Source organism: Aethalodelphis obliquidens, unplaced genomic scaffold, assembly GCF_003676395.1.
Source record: "Aethalodelphis obliquidens isolate GAN/ISIS:26980383/991018 unplaced genomic scaffold, ASM367639v1 scaffold5, whole genome shotgun sequence".
NCBI classification, from domain to species: domain Eukaryota; kingdom Metazoa; phylum Chordata; class Mammalia; order Artiodactyla; family Delphinidae; genus Aethalodelphis; species Aethalodelphis obliquidens.
In genome coordinates this window covers 57,047,121-57,072,540 of record NW_020837949.1, presented here as the reverse complement: position 1 = coordinate 57,072,540, position 25,420 = coordinate 57,047,121, and the positions used below count along the sequence as shown (strand labels likewise).

General features: G+C 40.0%; 1 long non-coding RNA gene across 1 annotated transcript in view; it reads right to left on the bottom strand.

Moving 5' to 3' along the window:
- The window catches only part of LOC113618378 (uncharacterized), a 135,005-nt gene that overhangs the window by 86,012 nt on the left and 23,573 nt on the right, over positions 1 to 25,420 (bottom strand). The window contains exon 4 of the long non-coding RNA XR_003431994.1: positions 24,796 to 24,909. This is a non-coding gene — a long non-coding RNA (uncharacterized LOC113618378). The remainder of the gene's footprint in view (positions 1 to 24,795; positions 24,910 to 25,420) is intronic.

Here is a 25,420-nt window from a genome sequence, read left to right as displayed (position 1 = left end):
CACCCTGCTTTGGAAACCAGTCTCAGAAGTGGTTGCATCCCTTGTCTCACAGTGGTTCTCAGTCCAACGTCTTTGACCAATACTAAGTCTTATCCCTGCATGGCCTGTTTGCTGGACTCTGAGCTTCATACATAACAATTTGTGGTGCCCTCTGGCCCTACCACAAAGCTGCTTTGTGTGCTTGGATATCAGCTGGAATTGGAAAACCAGACAAGACACAATGAAGAGTCCATCTCTAGCATACGAGTTCTCAGAGGCATAAAAGGGCACTTTCATGTGTATTTTCTTGCCATAAGATTTCTGGTTGTCACCTCCATTTACTAATTTTTTTTTTTTCTGTACACAGAATAAGGGGATGCCTTTCTCCTTGGCAAAGTCTATAATACTGAAAAGTTGTCATAGAGTACAGATCCATCTGACAGTGTGTCAATGATGATTATTAAAGCACCCAGTTGTCTTATGGGAGGGACTATGTGGTCGGGAATAAGAACACTTGATTCCTTGAACACAGCAGTCATTGTGAGCAGATTACCTCCAACTCTACAAATAGACGCAAAGAGCAACAAAGTTTTCCTAACATGTAAAACTCAGATCTCTTGATTCTTCCTCCTGATTTTTTATTCAGTTCCAAAGTGATTTTGATTACTTCAGAGCACTGACCAAGATAGATAGCCAAACACTTAGAAAAAAATCACAAATGACAGGTTATGAAAAATATTGTAAGACATTTTTGAGATACATAGCAAAAGAAAAATTCTAGTAAAAGCCCCTGAAATATCCGAGCACAGTAATTATGTGCAAAATAAATGGGGCAAAAGCAAGAAACTCTGTGTCATAGTCTCTAACTAAACAATGGATGACCAGTTACCCACTTGTGGTGGCTAAAAAAATGGCCCCCCAAAGAGATATACATCCTAAAACCTGGAATCTGTGAATGTTATCTTTTTGGGAAAAAAAAAAAAAAAGACCTTAAAGATGTGGTTAAGAACCTTGAAATGGGGGAATTATCCTGCATTGGCCAGGTGGGCCCTAAATGCAATCACATGTGTTCTTATGAAAGGGAAGCAGATATCAGAGATGAGGAGATGAAGACACTACCACAGGGGAAGAGATTAGAGTGATGTGACCACAAGGCAAGGAATACCAGTAGTCATCAAAAGCTGGAAGAGACAAGGACCAGATTCTCCCCTAGAGCCTCTATGAGAGGCTCCCAGTATCTTGACATCAGCACAGCAATACTGATTTCAAATTTCTGTTCTCTGGAACTGTGAGAGAATGAATTTCTGTTGTTATAAGTCATCAGGTTGGTGATAATTTGTTATAGTAACCATAGGAAACTAATACTTCGTCCATGAATCAGACAAAAGATGTTTTACCGAAACATGCCCTATAGGCATTTATTTCAGGTTGGTGACAGCCTTCAAAAACAAGCTGCAGTTCTTGAGTAGAATTTTCAGAATGGTTTTCTATCTGGGGCATCTCTATTCCTTCTAATTCTCTTATTTAAAAAATGCGGAGTATTAACTTCACTTAGTAGATGTGGCTGCTGACCTGGAAAGTTTCATCAGCAGTATAGAAGAGGGAGAACAAGATTCTGGGTCCTGAGACTGCAAGGAGGTCAAGTGAGATAAGGCCAGGCATTGGCATCTGAGTAAAGACAAAACATTTTCTCCCACATGTACTAAGGATTAGGAAAGCTGAACTCTAACATTGATCTCCAATGATTACCTATGTCTTCCTGAGCAAATAACTTCATTTCTCTAGGTCTCAGTTTCCTCATCTGTGAAATGAGAGCGTCATTTAGACATACTCAGCAATTCCTTGAAGCCCTAACATGCTATGGCTTTATCCAGCCCAGAGTTGGAATAAAAATTTTTAACAAGCTCAGCCTTAAAGACAAAGAATTAGAGTTTGTGGTCACCTATATGAGTATCAGACATCTCACTACCCTCATCACATACACATCACACATAGGAGTGTGTGTGTGTGTGTGTGTGTGTGTGTGTGTGTGTGTGAAATATCCCTCTGTCCATGTAAAAACTTCTGGATGAATTGATATACCACAGAGTAAATAAATTTATAAATCTTCTTTATAGCTCTTCTCATTTGGTTATTGTCTTAGATACATTACACTGAAACTATTAGTTTATACATCTGTCTCTACCATTAAACAATAATCTTCCTGAGAGAAGGGCCTGAATCTTATTCATCACTGAATCCCCACGGCCTACCACTTAAGTGCCTGGCAGAAAGCAGGTGTTCAATAAATATTTGTTGGATAGATGCATGGCTGACTAGCTGGCCTCTCCCCTGTGCTAGGATATCAGAACCCACATGAGCAGTAGACTGGAAGGTCCCAGGAAGGGGAGGAGCCTTAAAACAAACAAACAAAGAACATTACCTGCATCTCCTACCCATGGTGGACAGTATCGTCCACAAAGCATCTACCCCAGGTTTTTTTTCATAGCTTGAAGCCTTTATCATGTTTTATTTTGGGAGAAAATTGGGTGTGCTTTATCAGAGGTTTGTCTTTTTAGAACATTATCTGTTTAAAGCACCATTAAATTGTTAATTGAAATAAAAGAGACTTAATTTGTAACTGGGACTTGATGAAGTGGTAATTAGAAACAAATGTTGTATTGCAATGGAATGCTTTTCCTTATTATTAGCATGCCTATTGATTCTTTTTAAAATTACTCTGTTCAGTTGAATTTCAGTAGATGAACTTCAGGTATTTTTCCACTGAAAAATGACAGTGAAGAAAATTGCCAAGCAATGTGACAGTAAGTAAAGAAATGAGTATTTGGTTGGGCTACTTTTCATGATTCTTCTTGCTATTTTTTTACGAATTAATCCAACTTGTGAGGAAGAAAATATGCCGAGTTATACTCCACTCTACCTGAAAAAAAATTACTCTACAGACACAATGTCATCAAGGGCTGGATTAAGCTTGATTTGTAACAGGATACTCTTTGACACTTACAGGTTAAAAAAAAAATCCATTAGAGGGCCCTTAATTTATAGCATTTTTAAGAGAAAGCACTGATACCAAACTAATAATAAATTAACAATACTCCACTCAGATAGGAGACCCTGTATTTACTCTGAATTCCTTCCATCTCTGTGAACCAAGATGTAAGATGTTTTATTTCTTTTTAGGCTGACCTGGGGGCTGCTGTCAAGAGACATGGGATCCTTTCCACATCCTTCTCAGGCAAGTCATTCAAATCACAGCTATAGATCCTTGTAGTACAGGATCTGTTTTATTATACTCTGATACATCATCTATAAAATATATACTCAAATAAATGACTTATAGTCAGCCGAGTTACATCATTTAGCTGGACATACTTTAACTAGTAAGTCAGATTTCCTTCCTTGCAAACCAATTTTATATTTCTGTTAAATCTGGTCCCTGGGAAAGTTGGGTTCCTTACTAACTGGTCTGTGGGTGCAAACAGATCAAGTCTAAACCACTCCCTCTCAGCCATTGGACCCTTTTTCTTGTTATTAGATGTCTACAGATCTCTTCCTTTATGCCTCTAGTCTCAATGCACCTCCTCCCCAATCATCTTCATCACTTCTCTGTTCTTCACTCTGCAATTGGTTTTTAAATATCTCTTACTGTCTGTTTCTTAGGAAATGACATCTTTCTCTGGCTCCACCAACCAGGCTCTAGAGTGTATTTCTCTTAGTCAGTTTCTGCCTTATTCTTACCATATAATGAGATATGAATAGTGAAAAAATTCCAAAACCCTTATCATGGGGCTGGGCTTTTTAAAATATCAACCAGCTTTAGCAGAATATGAATTGAGCTGCATCCAGAAGACTTGCATGGAGCTCTTGAGTTCTTTTATCCAGGTCACCATTTTTGGATGGTGTCTCAAAAGAGTTGAGAAATCCTGGACAGAGTTTCCTGGGGAATTTAGACCCCCTGGGAAAATTTATTATAATCAGTTAATAATCTATCGCAGGATAGTTTATGACATTAACATTTATTCATTCACCCCTCATCAGCCACCTCAGGCTTCAAAACAAAACAAAAGCCAACCAACTACTAGGCAAAGTTTCCCCAAACAGTATAGCAACGTTCTGTCTCCCAAGTCTTACTTTCATGGGATGGAAAGTGTTATTGTAATCCTAAGAAGGACACACTTTTCTGGGGGCAGACCCAAGGAAACAAGTGATGGGAGAATACAGTGGTGTGGCTTCGGGAATTCAGAATTTTCCAAGATTCCTCATTTGCTTTCCTACTTACCTACTACTCGGAAGTTTAGGGTCTTCCCTGGAGAGTAGAGGAGATTAAGGGCCATATCAATGTTATCCCCTGATTTAGATACAGGGAATGAGCCACCAGACCTCTGGGCTCAAGGTCACTCACCAGTTTATATCACTGTGAGTTGGTCCTTGGATATTAGAACAATACCAAAGGAAATGTCACTTATTCAGTAGAACAAGACAAAGTGGAATAAAGAAGAGAGTAAATTACACTGTTGGAAAGAAGCAGGCAGGATGGTTCTCTAACCTTGACAGCTGGGATCCATCTTAGGTCTAAAATGGGAAGGATTCCTCTTCCTCTAGGGAAAACCAAGAGTAAAGTAAATCATTTGGTCTCCCTTCAGCTCCCTCCATTCTTTGCATACTTAAAGTGTTTATCTGGTCTTGCGTCTGAATTCCACAGGTGACCCAGATTCACCTGGGTGACTCCCACTTTGATAGCTATCAAAGCTATCTCCCTTAATGTAAATCAGCAGTCTCAAAGCCATAAGTATTGTCAAAAAAAAAAAAAATCAGAATAGACATAACCAAATAATACAGTGAGACTTTCTCAAGAAAATTTAATATCTAAGTCAAATCAAAGTCACCCAACAAAAGGAACAAGAATTTATTTTGTTGGGCTTCCCTGGTGGTGCAGTGGTTGGGTTCTGCCTGCTGATGCAGGGGGCGCGGGATCGTGCCCCGGTCCGGGAGGATCCCGCGTGCCGTGGAGCGGCTGGGCCCGTGGGCCGTGGCCGCTGGGCCTGCGCGTCCGGAGCCTGTGCTCCGCAATGGGAGAGGCCACAGAAGTGAGGGGCCCGCGTACCGCAAAAAAAAAAAAACAGAATTTATTTTGTTGTAGCCACTTACCTCCAAATAGATTTCAATTATGTTGATTACCAAGGGTGTTGGGCAAAGAAAAACAGCCCGGGACTTGTAGTTATAAGTCCTAGGTTCTTGTTCTGGGTTGGTTACTAATAAGTTTTGTGACCATAAGCAAATCATTTAACCTGCCTTTCCTCTCTGTTTTCTTATCCATAAAATACGGATAATAATGCATGTCCTACACCTATTTGTTCCACATACAGCTCATAACACAGAATATATAAACTAAATAAAAAATGAGATGTACCATAGCAAAATCATGCTAATCCAGCCCCCTTCCCTGTTCCTTTACATACAGGGTAAAGTCACAAAGGTTTAGATAACTAACCTGATACTGTGAAAATCTTTCTAAAAAGCTGTCTCATTTAAGAAGAAGCCAAAATTAAAAGACAAATAAAAAGCCCTTTCTCTCAGGCATCACTTTCCTCAGAAGTGAGATAAACCTGGGACCCTGACACTGGCTGATGTGGCTGTGGGATTATTTGTGGGGAGAGTGGGATGGTCACACAGGAAATGAAGAGGATGACTATGATTTTAGCCATTTGCAGAGTCAGTTCCTCCTTTGGGGTCAATGGTGGGAGCAGCAGGGAATGAAATCTGAGATGAGTGCCTGGGACCTTGCACCTGGAAAGGGCTGTCTAACCTGCCACTGTCCTTTTGTGTGTTACACATCCACTCTCACTGGAAAGGTTAAAAAGTGTTTATGTCCTTTCTCTTTACTATGTGCCAGAGGAAATGCCTGAATGCTCTCAATTTCTAAAAGGCTAAACAAAAGTTAAGGCAGAAAGACAGGCTTGAGGTAGCACTGCTTTCCTTTTCCTCACTGACAAAGGCCATAGGTGCTCCAATTTCTAAGCACCAAACTACAAACATCCTTGCTATGTTTAGCCAAGGATAGGTATGATTCACTAAATGACTGGACTGCATCTAGGTATCTGTTTTAGGATTCAGCCAAAGTTGCAAAGTTTTCCCTTTTAGGTTAAGAAAGTTGAATGAACTTGCTTGTTATGTCAATAGTAAGGATTAGGTCAGGATTTGAATGCAGTTCTGTCCAACTGGCAAAGCCAGTACATGTTTCACCTCTCCACACTGAGGCGATAGCTGTGATTCACATACCCAGCACTTATTTCAGTCTGAAAGGGTTTGAAGTGATTTACAAATGGCAGAAGGAGTATCTCATTTCCGATTGCATTCATGAGCTTTCTTCTCCCTCACAGATTGTGAAGCCCTTACTGTCCCTATTACTGACACTCATGCAACATATGGGTTCACTTGGCTTTCACAGATGGCGCTCTGTCTGCATTTGTTGAACGGTAAGTGGAAGTTCGTCATGGGGACTCTTGGAAAGTAAGCACGGAAAATATCTAACAGGAAAACGTCCTCTGAAAAAGTTAAGCAATTTACAGAGTATGAATGTGCTTTCTTAGGAACTTCGGGGTCTTAAAGAAGTTTTTAATACTTTAATTCAACAAACATGTAGCCCTTAGCGTGGGCTGATACTGTCAGTGTTTTACAATGGTCAGCCTTTTCAGTTCTTACGAGAACCTGTGACGTAGACGCTATTATTTTTCCTATTTGGCAGATGAGGGAGTTGAGGCACACAGAGGGTACGTGATTTCTGTCCAAAGTCACAAATCTAATTAGTGAAAAATCTAGGATTCAAACCCAGGTTCCTGCTCCAGAATCCATGCTCGTGAGCCTTCTGCTTTGCTGCTTCTAGGGGACAGTTGGAATAGACATGATATAAACAAAGATTCAGTAAGGCGCCTAAGCATTATGAACCTGAATGTTTTCCCCTTGAATCTTTAGCTTTTTATTAGCTAAGATGTAAAAATATCTTCAAAGCATTAAAATCTGGCATTTGACATATTCCTATTTAAAAAGAAATTGAAACAACTTTCAATTTGTGAGGATACGCGGGCGGACTCTGCCCTCCACGTGTACTCATTGGGACCAACCTTGCCTGGTCTGGGCACTGGGGACTGGAGACAGTCCGCTACCCACTAGGGGTCCAGGAGGAGCACAGCCTTGGGACACGATGCGTCCTCAGGGCTGAATGAATAAACGCCACACCTTATCCTTCCATCCCACAACGGGGGCTTGATTCAAGTACTGGGGGAAGGCAGCCTAGTCCTGCTTCTAGTGGACCCCGAGATCCACCCTTCAGTCTCTCATGGGCCTTTCAACTTCAACTCTGCTTCACTGTGCCCTTTCCTTCATGTGGCTTTTACCAGTTCCACCTTCTGGTTTCATGCCTTTATTCTCTTCTACTTTCTAATCATTTAGTTAACGTATATCTTATTTAACTTATATCTAATGGGCAACTACCATGAACAGGCACTCCACTTAGTTTCTTTTCTTTTCTTTTTTTTTTGCAGTACGCGGGCCTCTCACTGTCGTGACCTCTCCCGTTGCAGAGCACAGGCTCCGGACGCGCAGGCCCAGCAGCCATGGCTCACAGGACCAGCTGCTCCACGGCATGTGGGATCTTTCCAGACCGGGGCATGAACCCGCGTCCCCTGCATCGGCAGGCGGACTCTCAACCACTGCGCCACCAGGGAAGCCCTACAGTTTCATTTTAACCGTCATAGAATTATAGAAAACTCCTAAGTCATCTCAGTTTATGTCATGTGCAAACAACTGTGTCAACCAAATATTCCATGAACTTTTATAAGAGGATTCCTTAGTCTCCTATGGCTGCTATAACACATTACCACCCACTTGGTGGCTTAAAACGACACCTCATCACCTCTCTTTCTCTTCTAGTCAAATCTCCCTCAGCCTCTCTCGTTTAAGGACACTTAGGATTATGCTTAAGGCCCCTCTGGATAATCCAGGATAACGTCTCCATCTCAAGATCCTTAATCTCATCTGCAAAGTTCCTTTGGTCATATAAAGGCTCATTCACAGGTTCCAGGATGCAGATATCTTTGGGGCCATTATTCAGCCTACCATAGATGCCCAAATAGACTTATTTACCTTTCTGAGAGTAAGATATCCATTCTCATGCTCAGTGGACAAACCAAAACCACAAAATGTCAACTGACGTTAAATCTACACACCCAAAAGATAAAGCCAATAACGTGTTTCCTCTTTTTAGTAAAACAGGCAGTCTGAATGCAGTTAAGCACTATAATAGTTGAATTACATAAGGAGCCATTTTTTTCTTCAGTACCATTCCAAAGAAAAGTACAATATGACAGTGTGACCACAATTCTCTACTTTTAACATAAATTTTGGAATCATCCGAGCCATTATGAAACTTCAAATTTTCCTTCTGAAAAAAAAAAAGTCTCTTGACCTTTTGGTTATTTCTTAGAAAAGTATGGTGGTTTTAGACATGTCCATAAATTTTAACGTTCCTCCCAGTAAGAGAAAACTTTTCTTCCTTTTTCTCTCCTAGAACCTCGGTGGACCTTTGTGACTACATCAACTAATGAAATACAGCAGAAGTGACATTCCATGACCTCCAAGGCTAGGTAAGAAAAAGCCATGCAGATTCTGCCAGTTTTTCCTGCGAGGCTCACTTTCAAGCCCTAAGCAGCCATTTTCAGAGTGTAACTAACTGAAGTGCCACGCTTGAGGGATCCCGTGGAAAGGTCACCACACTGAAATGGAAAGAGATGCCTGAGGAGCGGCGGCATTCCCGCCCCAGGTGGCAAGTCCCCACCCTGAGCCCCCAAGTCTTCACATCTTGTCTTCCAGATGTGGTCTCAGACATTCTGGGCCAGGAGTCTACCAACTAGGACCTGCAGACCAAGTCCAGCCCACACCTATATTTTTTTTAAGGAAAGTTTTATTGGCATGCAGCCACCTCTTTCCTTTATGTATTGTCTGTGGCTGTTTTCCTGCTCTAATGGCTGAGTTGAGTTGTTGTGACAGTGACTACTGGATTTGCAAAGCCTAGAATATTTACTATTTGGCTCTTTACAGAAAACGTTTGCCAATCCCTGTTGTAGAGTATAGACAAACCTTCCTGAATGTACTCTATCCAAGTTGACAGCCCACAAAGTCTTTGAGCATAATAAATGCTTGTTTTATACCAGCAAGATTTGAAGTGATTTGTTATGCAGCCTCAGATAGCTGATACAGAGTTACGGTGATATCACTAAGACATTTCTTGGAGTGTCGTTTCTGTTTTTAAATTATATATAAGCTCATGTAATATTACCGATTTTGGGGAAAAAAAATGTCCCTTCAGCTAGTACCTTATCTTGGCTCCCTCACTGCAAACTCCTCTGAAGGGTGCATCTACCATTCTGCTCAGTTCATTCCAACCCGGTTACTGGTTTTTATCCTTACCACTCTTCCACAGTGGCTACTATCAAGATCATAAAGAATATCTTGCCAAAAGCAAGGTGTTCAATTTGCTCAACCTCTTAGAGTTCTTGTTCCTGTTTTTTTTCTTTTTTTAAAATCTTGGTTGAACTCCCTTTCCTTTCTTCCCAACGTTTCCAGGATCCCCTCACATCCATCCAGTGTTTTACCTGACATGACTTGGCATGTTTTACCATCCCCCTTTGACTCTTCCTCTTCCAGTAGACTTCCAGTTGTTTCAATTCTCCAGGGCTTGCTCCTGGATCCTCATCTCTTCCTTATTTACTTTTATTATCTACTATTTCTGTGGGTGACTTCATCCAGCTCTCTGGCTCCAGACTTGAACATCTTAGTGTCTACTGAAATTTCCATTGGGGTATCTAAGAAGTATGAAACTTAACATGGCCCAAATATAACTACTGAGTTTTGCTATAGAACCTGCCCCTCTCAGAGTCTTCCTCATCATATGAAATGGCATCACCACCTACTCAACTTCTCAGGTCAAAATTTTCATCATCTTTGATTTCTCTCTCATATACATTTCACACGTAATCCATCAGTAAGTCTCATGGCACTATTTTAAAAATATATCCCAACACTTATCATATTATCTTCAAGCCACCATCATTTCCCACCTTCAGCTAGTATTAAATTTGTGTTATTTCCTTATGTATGCAATACTTACCTTCATCACTACAAGCTCCTCAAGAGTCTAGAAGAATGCTTGGAGCACAAAATATCCTTATTAAATATCTTTAGATGAACGGACTGAATTTTAAAAGGAATTCAACTAAAAAATTTCCTGAAAAGATAAAAATAAATGAATGAAGGACAATGTCCAAAGATGCTATTAATTCTGCAAGGGGCAAAGAGGGAGATTTTGAGGCCTTGGTTACAACATTCCACTTCTTGAATTAAATGATGATTATTATGGTAGTTTACTTCAAAATTACTATTTACTTTTACAAACATATCTTATAGCCTTCTGTATTACAATGTTTTATAAAATGAAAGGGTGTGTGCAGGAGTTTGAAAACTAAGGCTATGGCCCCAATGTAATCTGCAGCCTGCTTTTGTACAGTCCTTCAGCTAAGGAGAGTTTTTACATTTTAAAAGGTTATTAGAAAGAAAAGGAGGTGACAGAGACAGCACGTAGCCTACAAAGCCTAAAATATTTACTATTTGGTCCTTTACAGAAAATGTTTGCCGCTTATTTGAAAATATAGGCATCAAGTAGATGTTTTATTGTATTAGAAACTATTTCAAAAATCCCACTGTTTTAAGATGGGGATTTGATGAAGAAGGTGATGAATAAGCAAGTGGCCTGAAGCCCTACAGACCTGATAAAGACAATTCATAAAAAACCCATAAATAATACAAGTGCTTCTAATTGACACAAACCAAGGTCAATTAAATTTAATGCCAAAGATATTAAGGAGAGACATAATTGTTGAATATTAAAGATGTGAAAGAAGAAACATTTATGATTCAGTGTTCATTTAATATAAAATTTATGGCATACATTTTAGAATAGAGTAATTTTCCATTTCCTGAGGGGTTTACAGATTTTTAACTTTTTCTTCAGCTTATAGATATAATTTCATATCTTAAGCTTAAATTCCTATTCCATCTCTCCAAATTGAAGACCAATTAAAATATTAAGCATTAAAAATATTAAACTGATTATATGAGAGAAAAACTGTCAAGTAAAATATTAATGGAAAGTGGATTAAAATGTTTGGGGCTGTATTAAATATTTACTAGGCATCACTTTCAATAAATTAGCAGGATTGCCAAAGTTTTTATTGCTGCTGCTATTAAAAGTGAACACCAAAATAGCTATTGCATTGGATGCAAATAAATTAACTTTTCAAATGAACATTATTCCTTTTAATGAGTTTTATGTTGCCATCTTGGATATTTACATTAAATACTAACTTTTGGATAATTCAATGTGCATAGCATGCTGGCTTAAGAATTTGGATAAATTGTGGGCTAGAGTTATATTTTTAAGATGCTTTTGGCTGTTATTTTAAGCCTATAGCATCTTTTCTTTCAAATTAAATGAACAAATGTAAACAAATATATTTATATGCTTTTTGTACTAGTAAGCTACATTCTTTTTGCATCCATTACTTTTATGTGTGGTAACAGCAGGCTATTTGGGTGGGGGAGAGTCCCTCTAACCACCACAAATTGTATGCAGCAGTGGCACAGGTGGAACTGTCAATCATGGTTCCCTGCTCTCTCCTGACAATAGATGAGTTCTTGACCTGAGCCAGACAAGGGAGAGGGACCCTTATCTCTTGAGCAGAATGACTTACAGATGGAGAAGCAGTCGGCACCCAGGAGAGTCAGCCTGCTGAACAGGATACCTGAGCTCTTCTGCTTCTTGTTCCCTCCTGATCTGTTTCATCCACTTTCTTTTATTCAGTGAGCTACCCCATACCCTGCCAATCAATTTCAATTTTTTTGCCCCTCCCAACACAAACATCTGGTTTTGTCTTAGGTGAACCAGAGTCATTTTCTTTTATTTGCTGTACTCCATCTGAACGCCTTCATTTAGGTTCACATGACATAGAACTAAAGCCTGAGAAATATGTTATGAACTGCATTTAAAAGATAAAAGCTATAAAAAATTGGCACAAATGATTTCACTGCATTTCACTACATATATTTGCCAGGTTTGTCTCACCCAAGCTGCAAATACTTTTATACCATGAATATTCTGTGTTTGTAGAGAGAGATGTTATCCAAATGGTTTCATGTGTATTGATGTTAACCCAGTATACTAATATGATCTATGTGGCTGGAAAAAAGTCCTCTCCAGTCCTGTGATATTTCCTTGAACTGTGTGAATTCTCTTAGCTAATATGGATTCAGACAAACACTAAAATAAGAGTAAACACTAAGAAAACACATCTACTTTACCATAACAAGTGAAAACCATGTAGTTTGTGAATAGCACTTTCTTGTAATATCCAGTATGCCCAAATAAAATTTTTTTCTCTAATTTTCCACTGACCTTTTCATTTCTAAACTATGAAGTTGAGTTGTAGAAGGGGCTAAAAGATTTGGAAAAATGATCATCTGTAAGAAATAACCACAGTTTCTATTTAGAATGCTTATTACTATTAACATCATCTAAATCAGCCCTCACAACAGCCCAAAGTACAGGCATTATCTCTTACTTGGTGAAAAAACTGAAGCTCAAAGAGGAAAAATTGACTTGCCTGAGGTCACCCCTTATTTATGAAGGAACAGAGCTGAAATTTGAACCGAGGTATATCTGTCAGCAAAGCCCATGCTTTTACCCACTACACTATTTAATTTCTATAACAGATTCTATACTCTGTTCATCAGTCCATGAAAAAATATCTACAGGGTGCAAGAAAAAATTGGATACAATTTGTCACACAAAATGGCTTTCTAAAACCAACTCAGATAAGAGACTTGGGTAGGTTGTATTTGAAGAAAATAAAATGATGGTATATATATATATCACAAATTCCAATCTCTGCTTTCCTATGCTGATTTGAACCCTAGGACTCTTAAGTTCAATGTATAATACTTAAGGCTACTAAAGAGACAAGTTCAGAGTTCCCTTTAACAGTAAAATTTGAAAAACACAAATTAAAAAACTTTAAGCATTAAAATGTGAGAGAAGAGTGCCATAATTTTATCTAGTGCTATCACAAACCCTGATGTGAAAAATGGGCATGAGGGACTTCCTGGTTGGTCTAGCGGTAAAGAATCCACCTTCCCCAGGGGGGGAAAAAAAAAGCATATATAATGCAGAGAATTTTTTTAATATAAAGGATATACCAGTTCTCCCTCTAAGCCATTCTCCTCCACTAGGCAAAAGTTCTATTTTTCCCTAGTGTTCCAGTTGTGACTGAATATATTTTCTTGTGCTCTGTCAAATGCGTCTTTCTTATCTGCCACATACACCCATTGACCTCACTCATATATATTTCTCCTCTATTTCCTAAAGGGGATCCCTAGATCAAACACTCACACAGCACGATTAATTGGGTGGGGGGGAATTCTACTATATAAATATTATATCAGTAACGAGTGAAATTGGAAACATTTCATTTTTTAAGCCGAGTACATGCATCTGTTTCTGAGAGTGAAACTTTGTGAAAATCTCCAAATATAATGGGAAATATAAGCAAAATGGTATCTGAAGATGATTTCAATATGAAGTAACCCCGGTCAATAATAAATACAATAGTTGTTTCCTTTGATTTAGAATTAAGCATAAAGCAACCCTAATTGCCTTAATAGGCATCTAACTGGAGTCCATCATCTTCTAAGACGCATAGAGTCCATCACAGTATTGCATTTTCCTCTGGCTATAGAATGTCAAGGAGGGGAAATGTGAGCTCTCTCTTCATTATCTTTGGCAAATCTCATTTCCTTCTTTTGTCAGGTGACTGGAGTGGCTTTCTCTTGGTAGCACCTCTGGTTTTGCAAAGTTTGGTTTAACTTTCTTGGTCTTTGTAGATATTTACAACAACACAAACATGCTATGTTTGTAGAAATATGTCATCTGGTGCTCTTTGTTTGAGCTCAGCTGGGGTATACGAAGAGAAATCGGGTTTTGAAGAAAGAACTACAGAACAATTTGGACAGCTACAGGCATGAATGTCTGAAGAGGACAGCTGAACCAGGTTATGCATCAGACTGAGCTTCTTTGGCCTCAAATTGAGGCCTAGAAATAAAAAAGAAGGGCCTGTGAGGTGGGGTAGCGTGGGGCTGGCACCAATTGTGCTGGTTGTTAAATTCATAGCATGTCCCTGCTGTACTGAAGCCTATTACTTTCCACAAGTTCAGATGGCAGGTTTTTAAAGTTATTTCTAGGTTTCAAAATGCCACCACCGTCAGAGAGCTTCAAGCCATACAGGGATGGAAAATAATCTCTCTACACCCACCCAACAAAACAGTGAATCCTTGCCTTGTACCACTTACAAGCAGGCACAATAGCCATAAAGGCCTTTAGCCATCTGATTTCTGTTCCCTAAACAAGGTATCAGTCAGCTCAGTCTGGTTGACTCTTTTGGTTGATAACAATTTACTTAAGTGCTACCTTCCTTTGAAAGGATTTACTGTACTCAAATACTATTTCTTGAGTGCAGCTAAGAAGCAAAATATGTTTATTAACTGTTTAAAGAGACATATGCCTTTTCAGATTAAAAATGTGTATACTAATTTAAATACACACACACACACACACACACACAAAGAATCTGCCTTCCACACGCCACAACTAGAGAGAAGCCCGCATGCTGCAACTAAGACCTGACACAGCCAAAAATAAAAAAAGAAAGAAAGAGAAAATGAAAAAAGAAAAATGGGCATTAAAAAAAAGAAATTTTCAGTTCAGAATAGCTAAGCCATGGATGGCATCCTGCAGCCCGAGAATGAAGCTGAGGCCTGGAGAGGGTCTGTACCTGGGGACAGTGAGGATATCCTGATCCAGCCTGGCCTGAAGCTGGCCCTACTCTTGGATCTTTTAGCACTGAGAACCAATGAACTCTCTTTTATGTTTAAGCTCCATTTGAGTCAGATTATCAGTCACCTGAGGTAGAATGAGTCCTCATTCATACAAGTGCAACCACAGGATTAGGGGGAAAAAAAAAAGAAATACCAAATGTTTACAGTATTATCTTTGGGTGGCAGGATCTTGGGTTATTCTTGTTACTCTCTTCCTATATTTTACTTCATTTTCCTACATTTTTGTAACAAGCATTGTGCAGAATTATGGATGGTGGGGATAGGGGACAGTAAGAATATAAATTCATGCTACATAAGAAAGGCATTTCCTCTAAAAATTAGGTTGAAAGAAAATCCAAACCCAGAATCTGTTAGGCTGCCTTCTGTAGGGGTGGTTTTCAGAGTAGACTCCCTGGACCAGCAGGATGGGTATCATATGGGAACTTACTAGAAATGAAAACTGTCTGACAGCATTAGACTGACTGGATTAGAAACTCTAGGAGAGAAGCCTAGCAACATTCGTTTTAATAAGCTCCCCAGGTGATTCTGACGCATGTTCAAGTTTGTAAACCACTGTGCTAGAGGTATTGATACAAACTGGCTCTACATCCTGGATTTCAAGCAGAAGCACGTAGGTCCCAGCTTTCAGATGGGACTCAATGGAGCTTTTCGTGAAGGGAAAAAGAACTCTAGATAGTGCAGTTTTACTTTATGTTTAATCTCCCTGTGATTTCAACAAGGGATCTCAAAAACTGTCTGTCTAACATATGCAGCAAATATGAATCTTGCGCTGTAATTGGGTGTGTAGGAAACATTGTATATTTTTTGTTCATTCCACATCTTACCAAGTTGGCAGTGAATCCAATCGGAGGCAATCTTAGGACCTCCTCTCCCCACAGTTTTACAAGGGTCTTTGATTGAATCACGGGTGAGAGTTAATTCTAGAAAACCTGGAAGTATTGGGAAGTCATCTTAGGTTTTCAGCCCGCTCTGGTTACCACTGAGAAATCCAGGAGGCCCATTTAGTTCTGGTGATTCTGCCATTCTGTGGCAGACCTGGGGTCCCACACCATTCCTGGGGCTGGGAGCCTTTGTTCTAGGGCCTAGCTCCTCTGGAATACCATGCAGACATGCCATTGGAGGTCTTGTCAATACCCCTAGGAGATTTCAGGAGGCTGAGAACAAGTTCCCACAACTTTGGCAACCACAGCTTTCATTCCATTCCCATTCTGAAGGAACTTATTTTTCTGTGTAGCTACCCTCAAAGCACTCTACCAAGGCAGCTAGCAAATTGTATCAGTGACCCCATGTTTTCAAAGAAAACTGGAATAGGGCTTGTCTTTAGATACAGTCCCTGCTTCCCCATATGCAAAAGCCTCAGCATTTACTGGTTCAATAAAAGAATTTTCTGTATGCTACTCAGTCATACACCAGCCTGACTAGAGTTCATACCTCTGTAATCTCTCTCTATGCTGGCTGCCTGGTCATAGGTTTAGGCTATTCCTCCTATCTAGGGTATCTAAACATTAGTGATAATAAAAATAAACTTTATATTTCAGTTGTATTTATATACTTCACTAGGAGCTTTCTATACTCTCTCGTTTACTTTCTCAAAATAGCCCTATGAGGTAATTCTAGTTTAAGTACTTGAGCTAGGTTGCCCCAGATCACAGGACTCTTGAGTGGAGGGAAAGCGATCAGGATTCAGCTCCAGCTCTGCCTCGTCTCCCCAGTACCTGACAGAGATTTGACTCTTTTCCTGCACCACACTGCCTCTTGCTCTACCCTTCTGAGGGCAACCAATCAAGGAACTCACATTTGGATCAGCTGTCCAAAGTGCATCAATGCAGCCAAAGCACCTGCTAGGTGCCCCTTGGAAGTAATCCAAACGACTGATTAGTAATGTTTTGGATTAAACCTCTCCTTGGTGGTGTGTGCTTTCTGGTCTTGCCCAGTATCATGAGTCAGGATCACATACTGGGGAAATAAAGAGTATTCTCTCCTGGAACAAACTTAAGAAGCTCAGTGTATTCTTCTGAAGTGTGAAGAGTGAGCACCATGTTGCATTCAGACGATACATCCTAACTAACAGGCTGGCCCAAGGGTCCAGACCAAAGAGGATGTGAGTTTTGAAATAACTACTGGAGAGGGGTTAAAAAGGAAAAACAAGGCTACTATAATCAATTCATATTAATGGAAATCTTTACTTAGCATTTATAAGTATCAAACTCTATGCTAAGCATTCCAAATAGTATAATAGTTAATGCTCTCAAAAACTCTACGAAGTTGTTTTCTGTTCCCCAGATAGATCATCTGTAAAATAGGGTTTATATTATCATCTCCATTACAGCATCATTGTGAGGACTAAATGAATGAATATGTGTCAAATGCTCAGGAGTGGACCTGGTACATAACAGACAGTCAATAAGTGGTAGTGATTATTCCCTCCCTTTTACATACGAGAAAACTATGGCTTAGCCATGCTGAACAAAGTTGCCCGAAATAGCCTGGTAAGTGTGAGAGTGAGTTTGCACCCTCTGACTCTGAGAACCAGGCTGTAAACACCAGCACACTCCAGTTTCCCTGTGCTTTCTTTCAAAAGCCAGCTAAAAAGGCTTCTGGATCCCTCCCACCCGACCCCTCAAAAAGTGCACTTGGTCTTCTTAGAATTGATTACCTTTGCCTACTTAAAAATTTAGGAAGAACATTTATCGAGGGAGTGTGTGAAGTTTATTACCAAGAGTGTTAACAGGAATCAAGATAAACTTTCAGTGAAAGCCACTGACACTTTCATTAAGCACTGACCTACGCACTGAAAAGCCCTTTGATGGATGTCTCCGCTGTAGCTCCCACAGAAGCCTCCCAACTGCCGGCTACAGTAATGTAATCAGGTAACCTTTGTCTGTGACAAGCCCCGGGCTGGTGAATGTTAAAACACAAACAAAAGGAAATGACTTTTTGATTGAAATGGCTGTTTTGTGGATTGGCCTCACTGATAAAATCAGTCAAAACAAATACATTTACGCACCAACACATACTTAGAAAGATTGTGTTTGGAAATTTCATGGCAGATGTGCCCTCTTCTGCTTTTGCTTTTAAAGTCCTTGGTGTCAACTATCTTACGATAAGGGAGAATGTCCAGAAAGAGAGTTGACTATAGTTCTCAATTTTTAGTTACATAAGATCACATTGGGAATCTGTTAAACAGCAGCTTCCTGGGCCTTCGGAGCAGAAATTCTTATCCAATAGGTTTAGAATCAAGCCAAAGATTATATGTGTACATAAAATTTAAGAAATTTTTTTATTGTTTAAAAATGGTGCCAGAGCTGTCCCCGAGCTCTTGACAGATCAGGAGATGGAAAAAAAGAAAAGTTGTTGACAATGTTTTTACATTAATAAAAATGAATACTGAGAATATGAATTTCACATAACTTTTTTAAAGTGAGTGACTTGATATATACAATCTTAGGTAGAATGTATATTCCTAGGGGTAAGCATTGAACTTTTCACTTGATATTCCCAGTGCCTGGTACATGGTGGGCGCTAGGTATTGCTGAATGAAGGAAGAATGGATAAATGGTAATCTTAGGGTCTTGCCTCATTTTGGTGTCCTTGGTTTTGCTTTGCATTCAGCAAATAATCATTAATAGAGATTCCATATTTACACAAATGGAATAAATGAAGGTATCACTGAACAAACTACTCTTTAAATAGTCCCCACACTACAAAGTCCCCTCTTGGGAAAACCTTTCACATGAACGAACCACCTGGGAGGAAGATGGCTCGTTTCCGGAATGAGCCAGGAAGAGCCTTCTTCTAAGCCAGGAAGATGGCTGGCTTAAAGATGGCTTCCCTGACACCATCATGTGGTCCTGCTTCACTCCCACCCTACAGCTACCCTCAGACACCAGACGGCCCCAGACGACAGAACAGCAACTTAGCCCCTGACCCCAAACTCTCTCCATACATTTGCAGAGATTCTCTGGCATTCCTCCACGCCTCCCCTAACCTTCTTCGCTTTACTCCACCAGAACCCCTGGGCAGCCCTGGCCGGGCCCCCATTGCACCCTCGGGTCCTACTCCTTGTAGAGTCACTCAGGTGAGCACTTCAGGATGGCCTTCCTACTTCACATTGCTCTTACTCAGCTTTACCAAATTGAGAAGACAGAGGCAACTGAAGACTCTTTCCAGGCCTGGCTCCCTAGGCAGCAGCCAGACACGGGACACACGCCTTGTTCTCAGGGTTGACTCCTTCCCAGCCTTTATGACAGCACCACGATGAAAGAAGCGGTGAAGGAATTAACCCCTGAGAAGCAAACCTGAGTGCAAGTCTGTGATGAAACACTCTGGTCTCCTATTCTTTGTCCTTTTTAACTCATAACTAAATGACTTCACATAATTTAGGGGGTAAGAACAGAGAGGAAAGACAACCATCTAGGTAGGAACGGTACCCCTCCAATTTGTGGCAACACTGGAGGTAAATAATAGTGTCTTCTTTTTAAATATGAGTAAACTAAATCTCAGAGCCTTTAGACAACTTTCCCCAAATGACACTGTTAGTGAGAAGCTGAGGCAAGACTGAATCCCAGCCTAATAGGACAGCATGTGCTCTCCATTCCCAAACACTTCCTCCCCAGTGGCAGCAAAGAACAAACACAGATGCCTATGGGATGTTGGGGGTATGCACCAAACAGGCTCCCTTTCTTAAGTCTTGTGTTTTAAGTTCATGTATATTTTGCATTTTCACAATATAGATGTGTGAGGTTGAAGGTAGAAGAAATGATTATTTCCTCAAAACTTCCAAGAAGATGAACCACACTTTTAATACCTCCAGCAGATTAGGGGTGAACGTCACTCAAGGGTGAAGCCTATCTCCAGTGCTACTGATTTATCCTTACTATCCCAACCTAAAAGTGATCTCAAGTTGAAACAGAAACTTTGGGCTGATAAGTATCTGGAAGAATAACTCCTCCTCAGTACGTCAGTATAAAATCTTCGCCTTGGTAGACATACTCAGCATCCAATTCAACAGGTTGATTCATCCAGTTACCTTTGGATGTGCCTTGTCTACTATTACATTCAGATATTATACATTAAGTTCCTCCTTAATTCAAAGTTCAATGCAATAAATTATTCTTAGAGACTAGAAAAAGGTTGATTTTACTAGATATGAACGGTATATACTACAATGTTTCCACCCACTCATCAGCTCTAGACTTCTTGACGTCAAAGGTAGAAAGTGAAAGAGGAAAAGATTTAGGTTACAAAATGCTTGGTAAGATATTATACCACAATAGGAGAAGCAAATGTTTCCTCTTGCCTGTGAATTGTCAGGTCTCAATTTCTAAGTCCAACAGAACACTACTTTAAATGAAGGGTGTATTTTTTTTCTGCAATGAACATGGGGATGCAGATATTTTTTTGAGTTAGTGTTTTCATTTCCTTTGGATAAATACCCCAAAGTGGAATTGCTGGATCATATAGTAGTTCTATTTTAAATTTTTTGAGGAACCTCCATACTGTTTTCCACAGTGGCTTTATCAATTTACATTCCCACCAACAGTATGATAGGGTTCTCTTTTCCGTATATCCTCACCAACACTTGTTATTTCTTGTCTTTTTGATGATAGCCATTCTAACAGGTATGAGGTGATATCTCATTGAGGTTTTGATTTGCATTTCCCTGATGATTAGTGAGGTTGAGCACATTTCCATGTACCTGTTGGCCATGTGTATATCTTCTTTGAAAAAAAATATTCAGATCCTCTGCTCACTTTTAATAGGATTGTTTTGTTTTGTTTTTTGGTATTGAGTTAAATGAGTTGAAAGGCATATACTTTTATAGAATATGTTTTCAAAGTACTTGGCCTTTCATCTAACACTCATTGTTTGGGCTCCATTTCCCTGCACCACAACCTGGAAATTGTCTCTAGGAAAAAAGCCTTAATATATGTGGGACTCACCTTGTGAGGTGAATCAAGGATTGGGGCTCTGCTTTGGCTCCAGTCCTATCACTGCAAACAGTGATTTTATAAGATTTCTACAGGTTTTATAGTTATATAAAGTGGGAAGGTAGGTCCGATACCAACTACTCATCATGGCTGAGACCATAAATTTGCTTATATGGTCTTAGAGCAACACACACAAAAACTTGAGTTATTTTAAAATTACCATTTATTGCTAGGCTTTTGACAGAGGAAAACCTCAGGGGTAACTATAAGCACTTCATAGATTTCTTCCTGAGGATTTATCAATTTAATTAAAATCTTACTTGAGAACAGGCAACTGACTTCAATCATCACAGTGAATGATTATAAAATAAAGACTAACACACCTAAATAAGCCTAGGTCATCATTATTCTCGAAAGCTTCCATCTAATTGAGTTTTTAGAAATTCAGAGTCATTGTCTTATATAAACAATGTTGACCTTGGCAAGTTTATTTTACCAAAAATTAACTTAGATTTAATAGACCACTTTTAGGATATATAATCATAATTTTTTTGAGTCAGTAATGCCCTATGTGCCAACTGGAAATTAAGGACTTCCATAAAACATTTCTGATCACTACACCCCAACTAGATTAAGTTTCTGGGAAGAATTCTCCTACTGCCTAATTCATATAGCTTCCTATCCACCCAGAAATAGAGGAATTGGCCCCTTCACCTTGGCGATTTATAGAGGAATCCTACTCCCTTCTATATCTTGCCTACTTCCCCAAACAATCTTAGGCATCTTGAAATAAAGGAACATATGCAAGAGAATCATTTACATATGAATTAGAGAGCAACCACTTTTTAGAAACATCACTGGTAGAATATATTTGTAAAGAAATGCAAACATTTCAACAAATGACCCTGGCTTGTACTCTTGAAGCATTTAGGTGAGAAAATTGCTCAGAACTATGATAACAGGTAGCACCTCCATCATGGTGGTACTGACTTGGACTGAGATATTTCAAGAGCCATAAGCTTCAGCTCCTATATATTCTTCTCTAGTCTCCACAGTGTATTCCTACAAAAAGGAAGTGAAGTTGGCCTTGAGTAGCAATGACTTTAAGTCAAGACATTTGCCTGGACTACCGAAGGAACTTTCTACTACTATTTCTGTTTTTACCTTAGTAGTATCTATTGCTACATAACAAATTACCCCAACTTTTAGCTGCTTAAAATGACAAATATTATCTCACACAGTTTCTGAGGGTCAGGAGTCTGGGAGTCACTAAGCTGGCTTGGTCTGGCTTTGAGTTATCAGGATGTTGGCAGGGGCTATAATCATCTGAAGGCTTGAGTGAGGCTGAAGGATTTGCTGCAGACTTTGGCTTCTCACATGGCTGTTGGCAGGAGTTCCCAGTTTCTTGGCTAAAGGTCTTAGTTCCTTATGACATGGCAGCTGGCTTCCACCAGAGCAAATGATTAAAGAGGGTGGTGGGGGCCACACTGTCTTTCTTGACCTGGCCTTAGAAGTTAAGCACTGTCACTTCCATCATGTCCTATTCATTAGGAGTCAGTCACTAAATCCATCCACACTCAAGGGAGGGAGAATTAGGCTCCATTTCCCGAAGCAAGGAGTATCAAAGAATTTGTAGACATACTTTAAAACCACTACACTCCCCTCTTTGATCGAGTATATATACTGCAGTCACAATCTTTTACTAACAAATCTGTTTACATCTCTCTTCTTATTAGCCTTTCAATGGTATCTCACTGATTTGAAGATAAAAACACAACGTCTTTGGTGCTACTTGATATGGCCAGTGCTCTCCCCCTACAAACCCCTCCAATGTTGCCTCCTATTTTTTCCCAGTTCTCTGTCTACTGGCCACATTCTCTTGCTTTCAGTTCCTCTTATATGCCAACTTCCTTTTGATTCAGGGCCTTTGCACATGCTGTTCCTGGAACCCAGAATGATCATCATCTTGCTGCACTTATTCATCATTCAGTTCTTGGTCCAAAGGATACTTCCTGAGGAGAGCTTCTCTGACTCATTAGCCTTTATTAGCTACCCAGCTACAGTTCTTGTTATAGCCTGTACTTTTCATCTGTGGGGCTGATCACAGTTTATGACTGCTTATTCATCTGACTATTTTGTTATGGCTGTAAAAAGTCTGTCTGATTTGTTCACCATTGAATCCTAGTGTTTGGTACAGGGTTTGGCTGGTATTAGTGCACAGTAAGTATCTGTACTGAATAGGTTATTAGGAAAGGAAGATGAATTGATAGAACAGAGACTTCTGCTTTGAGACCCAAGTTAGAAGAGGTAAGCAAATACATCTTTATCTCTAAGCTTAAGTAAAGACCAAAAGAAAAACATACCATAAATGTGCATAAAGTGGGATATACCAACTGATGGAGACGCCAGCAGGGGAAGCACAATTACAGGAAGACAAGGAAGGCACACATGTAATCAGGACTCTGCTGCTGCGTCACAGATCTGGTTAGGTCATTAAAGAGATACAGCCCTAATCTTAATCTTTGGCTCTGTGCTAAACCGGTACAGCCTTGGTTCAGAAATGCATGAATATATCTGCACTTCAAGGTGACTTTGCAGGTAGGAGAATCATTATTCTTAGAACTTTTATTCTGATGTTTTGCCCCATCTGCTTGCCACTCCATCACTCACAAACTGATCTGAAAATATGCACACATGGTGGTAGTCTCTGAGCTGTAAACTGTGGGCAAGAAAGGCGCCCAAAAAGCATCACTTCCCCAGTCTCATCCTCTTTGTTAACATGACAAGGGTGAGATTCCTGGATTAGAACCATTCTAGGTTTTGGGATGTCTTTTGCAATAGGAAGAGACATCTAGGTGAGAGTTGGAAAACGTCCACTGCTACTCATTGTGTTGTCAAACCCTTTGCACTCCTGGGGACTAAGAGGCCTGCCTTTCAGAGAGTCCATTCACAGAGCATTGCAAGTGAGAAACAAAAACAGCTTGTTGGGAAATGAGTTCAGTCCCAGCAGCACAGCTCTGAGCCTGGAGGGAGGACAAACAAAGCCACTGCTAAGAATAAAGGCAAGTTCCGTGTCTCTCTCCTTATGGTTTATCTTGCTCCAGCCTCTTGTGTCCAGGCTTGAAAGCATCTAGGGATCTGACTGAGCCTCTCTAATTGGGTGCCTGCAGTTCATCTTATTTTTCATTAAAAAAATAAGCTCATCGGCACTGTAGCCTCAGGGGTCCACACGGAACATGTTTATAGAGAAGTTTTTGTGTTTATTAGCATTTCACAAAGCCCATTAGACAAAAGCCTCAGAAACTCGCCCAGCCTCAGGAAGCTTCCAAATATGAACACTTTATGTCACAAGCCCTAGGTCACTGCTAGTGACAGGCACACAGGGCCCCGAGAAGGCTATCCTTTCACTCAGCCCAGGTTACTTGAGTCAGTGGACCTTGAAGGGGACATCCCTCCAGAAAGTCACAGCCATTCGTTTTGGGTTGAGGTTGTAGGAAAGACATTTCCTTCGAAGTAAAAAATCATGAAGCACCTACTAACCTACTATGTGTCTGGCATGCTGGGTGACGTAAATATGCTGGCATGTGGATGTTCTCTTAATACCGACAATAATTTATGAGGTAGATGAGAGTTTCTTGTCTTACAGAAAAAGTCACTGAGGTAAAGAAAGATCAATGACTTGCCCCAAGTCCTACAAATAAGAGGAGTCAAAATTCAAAATCAGGTCTATCTAATCTCAGAGTCTCTCTTCCTCCTACCAGAATGTAGAGTCTCTTAATATAAATTACGATTTGCACAACAGCCCCTTTGAGACTCTCATCCCAAACTACGGTGAAGTAGTACAAGGAGGGCAAAGGGCCAGCAGACCAGGATTTGGGTTCAGTACCTGCTAGGCCACCTGCTGGGCCACCTTGCTGGGCCGTTTCTTCATCGGGATCAGGTGCCCTCCTGGAGGAAGACTGAGCAGGAGTCATGCATCAAGCAACCAATATGTCAAGACCTAAGAAGAAATAATGTTCCACAAGGATAAGCACAGCAGAAAGAAAACCAAATTAATTTCCATTGCTGCCAGAGGGGGGGAAAAAGACATTTCAGCAATTGATTCCAAACGCCGACTGTTATGAGACAGAACACAAGAGCAAGTGACTTCAAGTTAAACCTGACCAATTGATTAATAGAAACCATCAAGTAATTGCCTACTAATAGCAGCGGCCTGGAAGGCACTGGAATGTTTGTAAGGAAGTCTCAATTCCACCCAGCCCAAGCATTTCCTAACACTGGAAATGAAAGAAAAGATTTTGTGACTATATTAAATATACGTAATGACCATTTTTAATTACTGCACTTAAGGGTGGTTGATTTACATATGCTTCTTAGTCTTTTCCTCCTCTCCTCCCACCAAGGTATGTAATAGCTGTTGAAGCAAGGACAGAATGAAATGCAAATAAGCAAAGATTGTACAACAGGGTCACGGTATGCTGCTTCTTAAGGCCAGCTGAAGCCATTTCATT